This window comes from Balaenoptera ricei, chromosome 3, assembly GCF_028023285.1.
Source record: "Balaenoptera ricei isolate mBalRic1 chromosome 3, mBalRic1.hap2, whole genome shotgun sequence".
Taxonomy (NCBI): domain Eukaryota; kingdom Metazoa; phylum Chordata; class Mammalia; order Artiodactyla; family Balaenopteridae; genus Balaenoptera; species Balaenoptera ricei.
The window spans coordinates 42,061,222-42,073,677 of NC_082641.1; the positions used below are offsets into that span (position 1 = coordinate 42,061,222).

The window sequence follows — 12,456 nt, forward strand, 5'->3', positions numbered from 1 at the left end:
GAGGAAATGAAATTATACACTCATTAGGCTTCCAACTCTGAGGAAACCGGGGCCAAGAGAGGTGAAGTGACTAAGCTCCATTCATGTGTATAGCAAATCACAAACTTGAGATCTGTGTCTGAGTTAGTAGGCAACTTGCCCAGGGAAGGCATGGGTATTTCCCATTACATCATGATGAATACTTCCTTTTCTTTGATTCATGAATAGCATGGGCAATTTTTGTGCGTATGTGTGTATTGGGGGGGCGGGAAGTTATATAACCAATACAAGTTATTGGTTACATAACAAAAATTAGGTATCAAGGAATTTCACCAATTTAGGGCATATAATCAAGTTCTGACCACTCAATAACTATATTTTAGGCATCTCTTGAACATCTCGCTCCAGTGGTGGATATACTGTGCTGAGTGTTAGGGATTCAGAGTAGAGACTGGAGTTGGTGTGCCAATTGTGTGTCTCTTCCCAACACTGTTCAGTGACATCATTTTGGTAGCTCAAAAATGGATAGGGTAGGAGTATTTTCACCAAGAAAAATCAGCAAAAGCTATCTGTCAGGTCTTTTCTTCCCCTGGAGAGCCAATATACCACTAGATGACACTGAGAAGCTCATATTTTTCTGGGAGAAATAGAATAAAAAAAAAAGATTATAATGAAGAGTAATAAAGCACTGTGATAGAGGAACTTATTAGGGTTCTCTGGGAACAAGAGATGAGGCATCTTATCCAGACTGGGCAAGTCTCTTAAAAGAGTAATATCAACCAAACATCTACCATTTATTAAGAACTTCTACATTCCAGGCACAGAGCTAAGTATTTTTTAAAAAAATAGCTCATACAATTCTTACAACAATCTTAAGAGGGAGGTGTAACTGACTCAGGCTTTGACACTTATTTTGAGATTCTAAAATCTGGGGTATTCATCAAAATACTATGTGAAATAACCAGGTATATAATAAGAACAAGGGCATTTGATGTTGAGCAACCTTAAATATGTAAAGACAGGGGATATGAGCAGGGTTAATGCCAATCAGGCAGGGTCCAACCAAGAAAACAAAACAAAGAAAGGAAATTTAAGCCAGAGATTATTTAATATAGGGAATTAGTTGCATAAGTGATGGTGGAACTAAGAAAACAATAGGGCACTGAAATTAGCAACATCTTAGGTCAGGTTCCCTACATGCAGAGCCTGAGACGGCATTTCTTACACACTTGAGTATAGACAGAGTGCTGTCAGGAGAAACAAGAGAGAAAGAAGCAAGTCAGAATGGGGGAAGGAGCTACACAAAGATATGGTTTCAGAAATCTAGCCTCAGTCTGATCCAATGAGCAGTTCTAGAACGTGGACTGAACCACGGAATTTGCCCCATCCAAAAGGCAAGGGGGCTGGGCTGTTATACCCCTGAACAGTCATTGGCTATGAGCCACCCCTGGGGAACAGGAGGGGGGGCTGGGGCATGATCTCATAATCTCCCCAACATACTTGGTTGAGGCAATTACTGTCAGCCAAGGGCAGGCCTCTGGAGAAGGGTACAGGTGTGAGTCATTAGCAGCCAATACCCGCAGCAGCTGGGAGATGGATGCACTGGCCCAGTAAAGGAGATCTGGGTAGGGTACCAACAACATCTGCTACAGGCTACATCCAGACATTATCCATATGGGAGAGAAACATCCATAAGCTTGAAGAACAAAAGTAGGGACAGTGTTACCTGGTGGTAAATGTTTAAAATAACAAAAATGCTGTGCGCACATGTATCCATACACAAGCTTTTTATACATTTTACCTACATAAAGGATGTGTAGCACACAATTTTCATATAATAAGAATATATGCAACATGCTTTATCATAAATTCTATAGACCTCATTAGTGCTCACAGAATGCTTTCATTGATTTCGCCAAACTTTTGTATCCATAGCCAACCAGCAGTTGAGGTTGACCAACTCCAGTTCTGAAATAAATGTTGGTTGTGCTAAGTGTTTACATGTATTAAGTCACTGGCCCATGACAGTCTTATGAGGTAGGTACTTTTATCACTCTCATTTTATCAATAAGGAAATCAAGACACAAAACAATTATATAATGTGTCCAAGGCTAAGCAACTAGGAATATATTTAGGTCTACTATGATTGAAATAGAAGGATCATCGACCAGAAAGGTGACAAAGCTAAATAAAGAACTCTACTACCACATGAGCCAAGAGGGGGAAAAAGGGAACCTGTTAGAATAAAAGGTACCTAAGTGCTTATATATATTAATGCTCAGAGTGGGAACCTGTCCAAGAACATTTCCCAACCAATTAATTCAACGAATAGTATTATTGTCTATTCTATACAAGTCACTGAGCTAGGACCTACAAGAAGCATTTAGAAAGTCATTATTCCTCTTAGCTCAAACCCTCAAAGCCTGTAAAGTAATGCTGATTACAATGAGGTCTGCAAATGTATGAGAGGAAAAAAACATGGTCATAGCATTGGAGGGTATCCAGGGAGTGAAGTATAAGGAGAAGAATACTAGATGCATGTTTTAATGGAACTTGTTCACTGGAAATATGTGGGACATACTGGAAATCCAACTTGTGAAGTCCTCTTTCAACAAGAAACTATTTTCACCTGTCACATTTAGGAGCCCATAAGGAACCTAGTGAGATGAAATGACAGTCCCAGGACTGTGTTGGTGGATGAAACAAACCCAAATACCGTAACTTTTTTAAATGCCCTGTATATGACATAATATATGAATATGTTATTAATATTGCAAAGACCCTTTTCTTCAATCTCCTGCTACACAGTCATCGGCCCAATCTTAGCATTTCTGACTTTCATCACAAGCACTGAGGTTGGAATTGTAAGTTTCAGTTCAGCCTCCCACACAACAGCTTTAGTCAGCAGCAGCCTCAACCCAGATCAGGGCCGAGGAAACCAGGAATGGGGTTGGGGGTGGGGGGGATACAGCTGTTCAGTCCAGCTGAGTGGGCCTTAAGTTCACTCACCAACTTCAGATGAGAAAGGGATGTGTCATCCACCCAGCTGCCAGGTGCTTTGAGAAGTGAGCCTAACTGGGGAAATTCGGAACACCTATTTGATTGCCCACATCCCAGCATTCCCAACCTACAAACCAAATCCACACGGGGTAACACACACAGGACAGCATATCTAACAGCAGTCTGAGCCTGCCCTTATTCTAATGACTGGAAATTGTGTGCTCTGCGTCCCTAAAATTACAATTGTTATATAAACAGGATAAGTACCAAACTCAAACCTGATCTATACTTTGTTCATTTAGATTAAAAATCAAAGGGGTGGTCTAAACAGTAGAGAGCTTGGGTGGAAGGTGCTGCCGAATGTCCTCATTACCCAAGATCTGAGATCTCCTTACTGAGGGTTGTAAGGAAGTCTTGGGAATCTAAGGGTTCATTCTGAGAGCCAATCAATTAGGATAGCCTGGTTCAAGGTACCACACAAGAGCAGTGATAGAAGACAGGAGCATAATGTCCTCATTGGGCAGGTTCATTTCTATGGCACACCATGGACTTTTTAATTCATTAATTCATTCCTCTAATAGATATCTACTGAGCACCAGGCATCGTCTTAGGTGCTGGGACACAGAAGTAAACAAAACAAGACCAAACTTTCAGTTCATAAGGCTCACATTCTTTACCAGCAGAGCCAGTCTACCATTATAGAGGTTAAAAATGCCAGGTACTGGTATTCCCAGCCTCTGTCTCTTGCAGCATGGACATCTGATTCAGTTCTGGTTAAACAGGACTCGACAAAAGTCTGCTGGGAGCTTTTGGAAAAGATTTTGCTCCTCATTAGAAAGATAGATGCCCAAAGAGAGCCTCCTCTTTCTTCTACTGTTTAGATTTCATTAGGTGATCAGGTGATGCTTTGAACAGTGTTAGCCTCCTAGCAACCTTAAAGGAGACATACCAACATACTGAGGACATCAGAATAGAAAGACAGAAAGAACCTGGGTCCTTGAGAACGGTGCTGAGCAGCAGAACCTATCCCCAGTTCTGTCTTATAAGAACTCATTCTGTGAGCACAGTACATGCCAATTATTCAAGCCAATTTTAGAAGACTATTTTGTTATTTGCAGCCAAAAAGATGCTTAGTCCCCTCATGGTAAATTAATATGCTATGAATAAGTTCATTAAAAGAGTTGCTCTTTGAAAGGTGGACCCGATGAGCTAAAAAACAAACAAACAAACCAGGAATATGCAGGAGTCAACTACAACAATAAAACAGTTGCTCCAAGTTTTCCCTGTGGAAAATCTTATCTCTAGACCAGTGATGTCCTACTGACCTTTTGTGATGGAAAAAAAAAAAAAAAATTCTACATCTATGCTTTCCAACATGGTAGCCACTAGCCACATGTGGCAATTGAGCACTTGAAATGTGGTCAGTGCAACTGAAGAACTGAATTTTTAATTTTATTTAAATTTACTTGATTTTGCCCAAGGCACTCAGCAGCCAGAGAACACTCCCAGACAGAGAATTCCAAGAGGTTTAAGTTGTTGAAAGTCAGTCTGGTGCTCATGGAAATGGGGTTATGGGGGACACCAACAAAGCCTCCCTCAGCTACCCCCCAAAATAGCATATAAATGTCAATTTAGGCCATGTGACTAGCTGTTGGCTCATGAGCAGAAAGCACACACACACAAAATACAATCATTATTATGTGTAAATAAATATCCAAGACTTGGTTTATGTAATTATCCATATACTTTTGGGCAGAAGAAGTACCCATTCTCAAAGAGTGTTCTTCAAGACTCTTTCTGGAGATCCAGGAATCAACACTGTTTTTAGAATAAGATGTTATTTGCTATTTTCACCACACTGACATTTTTGCTAATGGTGCAAAACAAAGGTGAATAAATTTGAGGGTAACCTAACATGATCAGAAGTGCTGGCTTCAAACTAGTAGTCACTGTATCCTTGACCACCATGTATTTGCCAGGGCGGGGAGCAAGTGTCACCTAAGAATGAACTTAATAAAGCAGTAAAAAGTCTTAGTTTTATCAAATTAGCTCTTAAACATGTCTTTTTTTAAAAAAAAAACTAAATGAGAAGCAGGCAAAAAGCATTTTTGCTACACACCAAAGCACATGGTTGTTTGGAGGTTACGCATCAGTGCAACTCAGTTGTGAGCTAAACTGGTCGTTTTTATTTTGCTGGAATCCCATTTTTACTTGAAATTTCAACTGACAAACTATGATTATATTCAGTCTTGAGTATTTGATAGACATTTTCTCAAAAATGATTATGTAAGCCTGTAACTTCAAGGAAAACAACTGATAGTATTTGTTGTCAGTGGTAAAATTTGTTTTCAAGCCAAAACTAGAATTTTGGGAAAATGTTTGCATCACTGAGATCTTGACAGCTTCTCAATGATGAGATTGGTGATGATATTAATAGATATTTATTATAAAATGTTTCAACATTTGGAAGATCTACCTAACTTAATGAATCAATATTTTCCAAATGACCAATGCATGATGGTACAAAAACAGGCATAGATTAAAAAAAAACCACACTCAGAGCACAAGACTGATCATTGGATGTTACGTAACTGAATACAAAAAGTGCGTGGATGTGGTTTTCAGATTCCACATCGCAAATGACCTTTAAAAACTACCACTTGTTAAAGAATTCCGGTGTCATATGAAAGAAGACAATCAGCAATCATCCGAACAGGCTATTAAGATACGTCTCCCTTTTTGAATTTATCTGTGTGAGGCTAGAATTTTTTCACTCCAACCCAAATAATACATAGCAACAGACTAAATGTAGAAGCTGCTATGAGAATCCGGTCCTCTTCTACTAAGCCAGACATTAAGGAGATTTGCCACTGTTCTCAAATATTTTTGTTTGTTTTGGAAACTGTTAATTTACATTAAAACATTTTTTAATATTGATGTGTAATGGGTTTATTGTTACTTTTAAAGGAATTGAAAAATATTTTTTAAATTTATCAGCTTTAATTCCTAACATGGCAAATATTGATATATATAAATATCGACACATACATATAAGCTATATAAACAAAAACCCTCTGAGGTCTCAATAATCTAAGAGAATAAAGGACCTGAGATCCCATAGAAGTTTTAAGAATTGTAGATACCAATTATCTTTAATATGCAAAAGAAACTTAATGGTCTCTTTAAGATCTACTAAAATTTGGCATAAATTCAGAGCTGTTTTCCAACAGAAATAAAGATGTTACACTGAATTATCTTTACTCTCCCCTGACTGTCTCCCATCCAAAGATAGGCCAGCCGGAGCTGGGAGCATAATCTCAAAATTAAGAGGTCCATATAGGAGTCATACTAATCTCCTTGGTCTCACTGTGTTGGAATTCTAACCCAGTGGTCACACGCTTCCATGCTTAGAAAGATTCTCACAAAGTGAGCAGCCCAGGAGATTCTGAGGCAGTCTGTCCTCAGCTTATCTTTGGCAAAACAAAGTTCTAAACGCTATACAAGCTGATACACCAACTGCCCTCTTTTCTCCTTATCCTCAACAAGCATCCTGGATGCCTGTCTGTGTTACTCTAAACACAGTTTTACATCATTACCTTCCAAGTCAAGTCCTAACAACTGTACTTGAGGACTATTATGCCCGCTATCCGAGGGCTGCCCTGCTCCTATGTTCTCACTCTCATCACTTTCTGTCTGGATCATCAGAATGGCATTCTAACTGGTCTCCTCACTTCTGTCCTGGCAGTGATCCAATGAAATTACTAATACTGGTTCAGAAAACTAGCTCAGATTATATCACCATTCCGCTCAAAAATATTAAATGCCTATAACTTGAAATTCCCAAACTCCTTGATTTAGCATTTGCAGTTCTCCATGATGTAGCTCCAACTGGCCATTCCTACCTCATTTCTCCATTACTCTCCTGTACACTCCACAAATGCAACTTTTGCTCTCCTGGACCAGATTCAGGCTTTTCACCTTCACCTTGATTGTGTTATCCCCTCTGCCTGGAGTTTCTAACCATGTCAGTTCTCCCCTCAGCTCTTGTTCATTTAAATTGCTAGATGCCCTTCAAGGGCCAGATCAAACATCACCTATTCCACCAAGCCTTATGTGATCTTCCACCTGGAAATAACTTCTCTGAAAGTTTTAGGTTACTTCTCTTGTTTCTGTTCATAACCCTTCCCACCCTGTAGCATTCATTGTTAGCTGAATGTATATTTCATCTTCCTGGTTAGACTGAAAGAGCCATATGGGAGTTTTGCGCATTTATGTGTCTCACTAACTCCATACTTTGAATGAATCCAACATGAAGTCTTACACATACTGGGCACTCAATCAGTATTTTTTAAATGAACTGAGTAACCTTTTATAAAACATTTATTCAGATTTCTCAAATGCAGAATGTAGAATTTACCTAAAAAATCACTCCATGATACAGAAATAATTTATCTCTTTGGTTGATGGTGGTAGTTTGTTGGTTTACAGTTATCAGCATGTCATTTTTATGTTTATGGCACACACCCAGTTCTGCAAGAAATTTCTCAGCCAACATCTGATATTAAAAACTTAAAAAAACACATACACAACAAAACTTCACTCTACTTATTGCTTAGCCTTTCTCAGAGCTCTGTTTTAGTGTTTGGAGATGTGCAGCGATGATGCAGCATGTGCTAAGCCCCGTACTAAAAAATAAGAGCATTACCCTATGCTCAGTGTGATCCTTTTTGATCCTATCCTATTTGTGATCCCTTACCCTGTCCTGATGCCCAACAGAACCAGCAGCCATGAGAAACTGAAAGCATGGAAAGAAAACACTGTGAGAAGAGTTCTGGGAAATTGTTCCCTTCTGTGCTCCTGTAAAAGCCAAGGGCTGACTCCCTAGAAGATCCACAACCCCCAGGGTGATCACGATTTACACGGCTCCAAATAGAAAGCAGCAAATTCCTGAGCTATTGGCATAACACAAAAAGTAAAGCACATTTGTAGTATTCTGGAAACTCTGGTGGCTGGAGTAGAAAAGCTAGTATGGGAACGATTTTGTTGAAATTGCCATTGACCAAAGCAACCAACTGGGGAAAGCCAAATAGGAATTTTCTGGCTGAAGTGGAAGATGTTTGTTACATACTCAGGGTGAAATAAGATCTTTTAATACTTTGGAAATGCTATTGCATTCTAGCACAGCTTGCCATTTCTCCCTTAGCAGTATTTCTTTTTACTGCAGACTTTAACTTACCAACTATATGACAAAATTGACAGAGATAACATGAGGTTCCAGATTAACACAAATTCACAGCCCACAGAAAAAAGCTTAAAACCATCTAATGGCTCATCCTATATAACAATAAAGAATAATTAGAGTCACAGATTATAAGCCTTGGCACTCAAAGATAGACATCAGTTTCTCACTCTAACGGTAATTTCTCTGTGATTAATTTGACCCAAAACAAGTTATTACTATATAACCTACTCATGTAATAAAACCTTAAGAGAATTCTGCCTGGTCTACAATACTTATTTGATCCCACCCACATCTACCCTTTCTTGACACTCTCTGTCATTCTTAATGGAAATGCTTATCAAAGGGACAGTGAAGTTTTCCTTTGTGGACTATTCTGTTGGTTCTATTAGTTGTCACCCTACTGATTACAGAGGTATAGCCAAGATCCATGTTTAGGCTTAAGCATAAAATAGGGAATGGCAAGGGAACAGTCGAGACTTTCTGGGCAGTGTTTAGTAATGCACAAAAGCTAACATGCGGATGGTCCTCAACTTACTATGGTTAAGCTTACAATTTTTCAACTTTACAATGTTGCGATAGTGATATACATTCAGTAGAAATCATACCTTAATTTTTAATTTTCATCTGTTCCCGGGCTGGTGACATGCCCTATGATACTTTCTTCGTGATGCTGGGCAGCAGTAATGAGCCTTGGCTAACAGTCAGCCGCGTGATCACGAGGGTAAACAACTGATACGCTTACAACCATTCTGTACCCAGATAAGCATTCTGCTTTTCACTTTCAGTACAGTATTCAATAAGTTACATGAGATGTTCCCTTCTTTATTATAAAATAGGCTTTCTGTTGGATGATTTTGCCCAACTGCTGGCTAACGTATATGTTCTAAGCACATTTAAGGTAAGCTAGGCTAAGCCGTGCTGTTTGGTAGGTGTATTAAACACATTTTTGACAAAATTATTTTCAATCTACAATGGGTTTATTGGGACATAACCCTATCGTAAATCGAGGAAGATCTGTACATTATAATTTGAATTATGCAATTGGATCAATTGGATCAATGTACTTTACAAATCATAAATAAATATGGACAGCTGTCATCTTAGGGATGAGATATGTTCCAAAACTTTCAGAAGGTTCCAATTTTTTTCAGATTTTTGGTACACAATTTTCCTTGAAAACAAGGCAATGCACTGGTGTTGGGTTCAGTCCTGACAGGCAGGCCAGCTCTGACAGAGAATACGACAGTAGAATGACTACCAGCATGGACTCTGAAGTCACTGGGTTCGAAACCCAGTTCTGCCACATGTCATCATAGTGACCTTGGATAATCAGCTTAATTGTTCTAAGCCTGGGTTTCCCTTTCAATGAAAGGGAGAAAATAATACTTAGGTACCTCATAGGACTCTAGAGATTAAATGAGATAACTCGTTTGACATCGTGCTTGGAATATGCCAAATGTTCACTAAGTGTTAACTATTATATTCTTATTATTGTTACTATTATTATTTGGCCACCATTTAAGCCTATAACTTATTGGACTATGGAACTAACCTGAGTTCTAAGATCTGGTAGTAAAAGTGCTGAAAGAAACAGGCAAAGAAGGATAATAGATTCCTCTGCAATTTCCAATATACCCAATTTTATAAAAATAAACCAAGTTTTTATTGGGGAGGGATACTTTCCTTTTTTCTAGTAACTTTATGCTATATCCGACCCTTCCTGCAGCCCCTAGTACTTTATATTCCTCAATTTCTTCCTCGCCAATGGCTGTCCAGATTTCTTCTCCCCAACACCAAAAAAAGAGGTTTCTCCTGTTCAGATGAAAGTGCACATTCCTTCAGTTAGATTTTCAGCACAACAGTGTGATTAATCAACTTAACATTAAGGTGACACTTTCATATATTTTATATGAAAAACCCCAAATTGATCACCAATACAAAGTGAGCTCGTGTGTGAGTTGATGTTGTCTACAAGGTTGATGTATGGAATACACACACACACACAGAAAGCTATTACTACCCTGTACATGTCCCTCCCTTTTGCTATAAAGGCATAGATGATCACATATCGCTGCACTCCAATGATACTTCCAGTGGCTCATGTGGCTACACTAGTGAGAGCTCAGGAAGTATGTAGGAGTTAAGGGAGGGGCTGCCATTTGTAGGCAAGTGCTCTTTCTGTCTTTTACTCTGACGAGGACTCCTTTTAAATAAAATGTAGTTGGATTATGAATAGGAAAAAGGCAAACAAATCTCAGCACAAAATGGGCTCCTTTCCTCAGGCATTCTTACAACTGTTTATAACCCACTTTCTCACAGTTTTTCCATAGCTTTTATGTAAAGACACCATTTTCACAAGGTACTACGTACATAGCTCTACAAATCAACTTTGCGAAAAATCCCCAAGCTCCTCCTCGCTAGGCAGGTTCACCACTGTGTCTCCAGGGGTCTGGACAGACTCTGGCACCAGGCAGGTGCTCAAGATTTGTTGATTAAGTCAATTAATAAGTGGATGAAAGAATGAATATGTAGGTTATTTGCCCATAGATGTGAATATAAGCAGTCTCATATTTTAACACAGTTTAAAATATAGTAACAATTACTATATATTAAAACAAGACTAGCCTACCACGTCATATATACTATTAAACAGATTTCTTCACATGTAACTATATTACTAAATCAATAATTGCCAACCTTCTGTTTTTCATGCTATGGGATGTCTCCAATTATCTCGAGAGGCAAGTGGAGCTCTCAAAATGAAATTAATTTTAATTAACTTTAAAATGTAAGCGTGTATGGGAACAGAGGGTTACACAAAATAGTGTCACAGCATAAAAAGATTAGGAATTAGTGCACTAGTCAAAGAGAAGACAAAAGAGTTTGAAACATTGCCTGAGGTCAAGCATTTCACTTCTAAGTAGTTTCCCATGGAGAACACACTCAAAAGAAAAGAGACAGTGCAATTTAAATGATCCTAAGCCTACTACTGTTTTATTTAGATGGGGATAGTTAAAGACTATATTTGCCTGAGGACAGAGAACAGACTACATGAAAAGAAATATTTCTTAGGTATCCAGTACAGTCCCACCATGCTGAATTTTCTTAAAGCTCTGACATTAGCTTGGGACTTATATTCATAGCTGACTAACGAGGACACATCACTCCTTTCATGCCCTTCTTATTCTATATAAGTGAAAACAATTAAAGGGTAGACATGCATAATAGTATGCCAATCTGACACAGGATCAGGGTCCTTAAAAAAAATTATTTTCAACACATTTATCATAGACTTGTTGCTATTCTGAATAATGTCTCCTATAAGAAAATGGCTAAGCCATTTTTTTTTTAAACTTAGGAAAGAAAAACATAGTATCCCTTCCACCTTGATTCTTTGGTTTGTATCCTTCAAGATTTCTCTCTCTCTTAATCAGAAAAATAATGGTCTTGCTATAAACCTCAAGAATCAGGTCATTTCATCAAATAGGCACACATACACATGCACGAACACAGTCTCTTAGCACACAAATCAATCTAAGGTCATACATCCTTGTAAATAATGAATGTCTAAGCAACTATTTCTGTACAACAATAGGAAGCATTAAGAGAAATGACCCATATTTTACATTTCCATAAAGCCAGAGACCACATTTTCTCTTTCTTTACACTTGCCATAATGAAGTCATAGATACTCAATACATGATTTTTGGATTTACATGAAGAGGGTTCTGTCAGGAACAGCATATGGTTGTCCCTACGTAAACAGCCAAAGCCTCACAGAAACATTAAGGGTAACCCCTTAACGTTTGTGGCAGGCAGGCTCCAAGATGGCCTGCAAGATCCCCACCTTCTGGTATTGTCACCTTTGTGTAATCTCCGGTCTTGGAATATGGGCTGGTCTAGTGCTTCACTTCTAACTCACAGAATGTGGCAGAGGTGATAGGATGTCACCTCCATGATCAGGTTACAAAAGATTATAGTTTCTGTCTTAATAGCAGATTAACCTTCTTGGTTGGGACACTTCAGTGAAACAAACTGCCATGTTGGAGAGGCCCATGTGACAAGCAACTGAGGACATCCTCTGGCCAAAAGCTGGCCAGGAACCGACGCCCTCAGACTAACCATATCCCAGGAATTGAAATCTGCAAACAAAAACTTTAGCTTAGAAGAGGATCCTTTTATGGCTAATATTCCATTATATTGATATACCACATTCTATTTATCCATTCATCTGC

The 12,456-nt window shown here is 38.6% G+C and overlaps 1 protein-coding gene across 5 annotated transcripts in view; it reads right to left on the minus strand.

Moving 5' to 3' along the window:
* The window catches only part of ARL15 (ADP ribosylation factor like GTPase 15), a 494,867-nt gene that overhangs the window by 296,100 nt on the left and 186,311 nt on the right, over positions 1–12,456 (minus strand). The gene's annotated exons all lie outside the window — the stretch shown is intronic.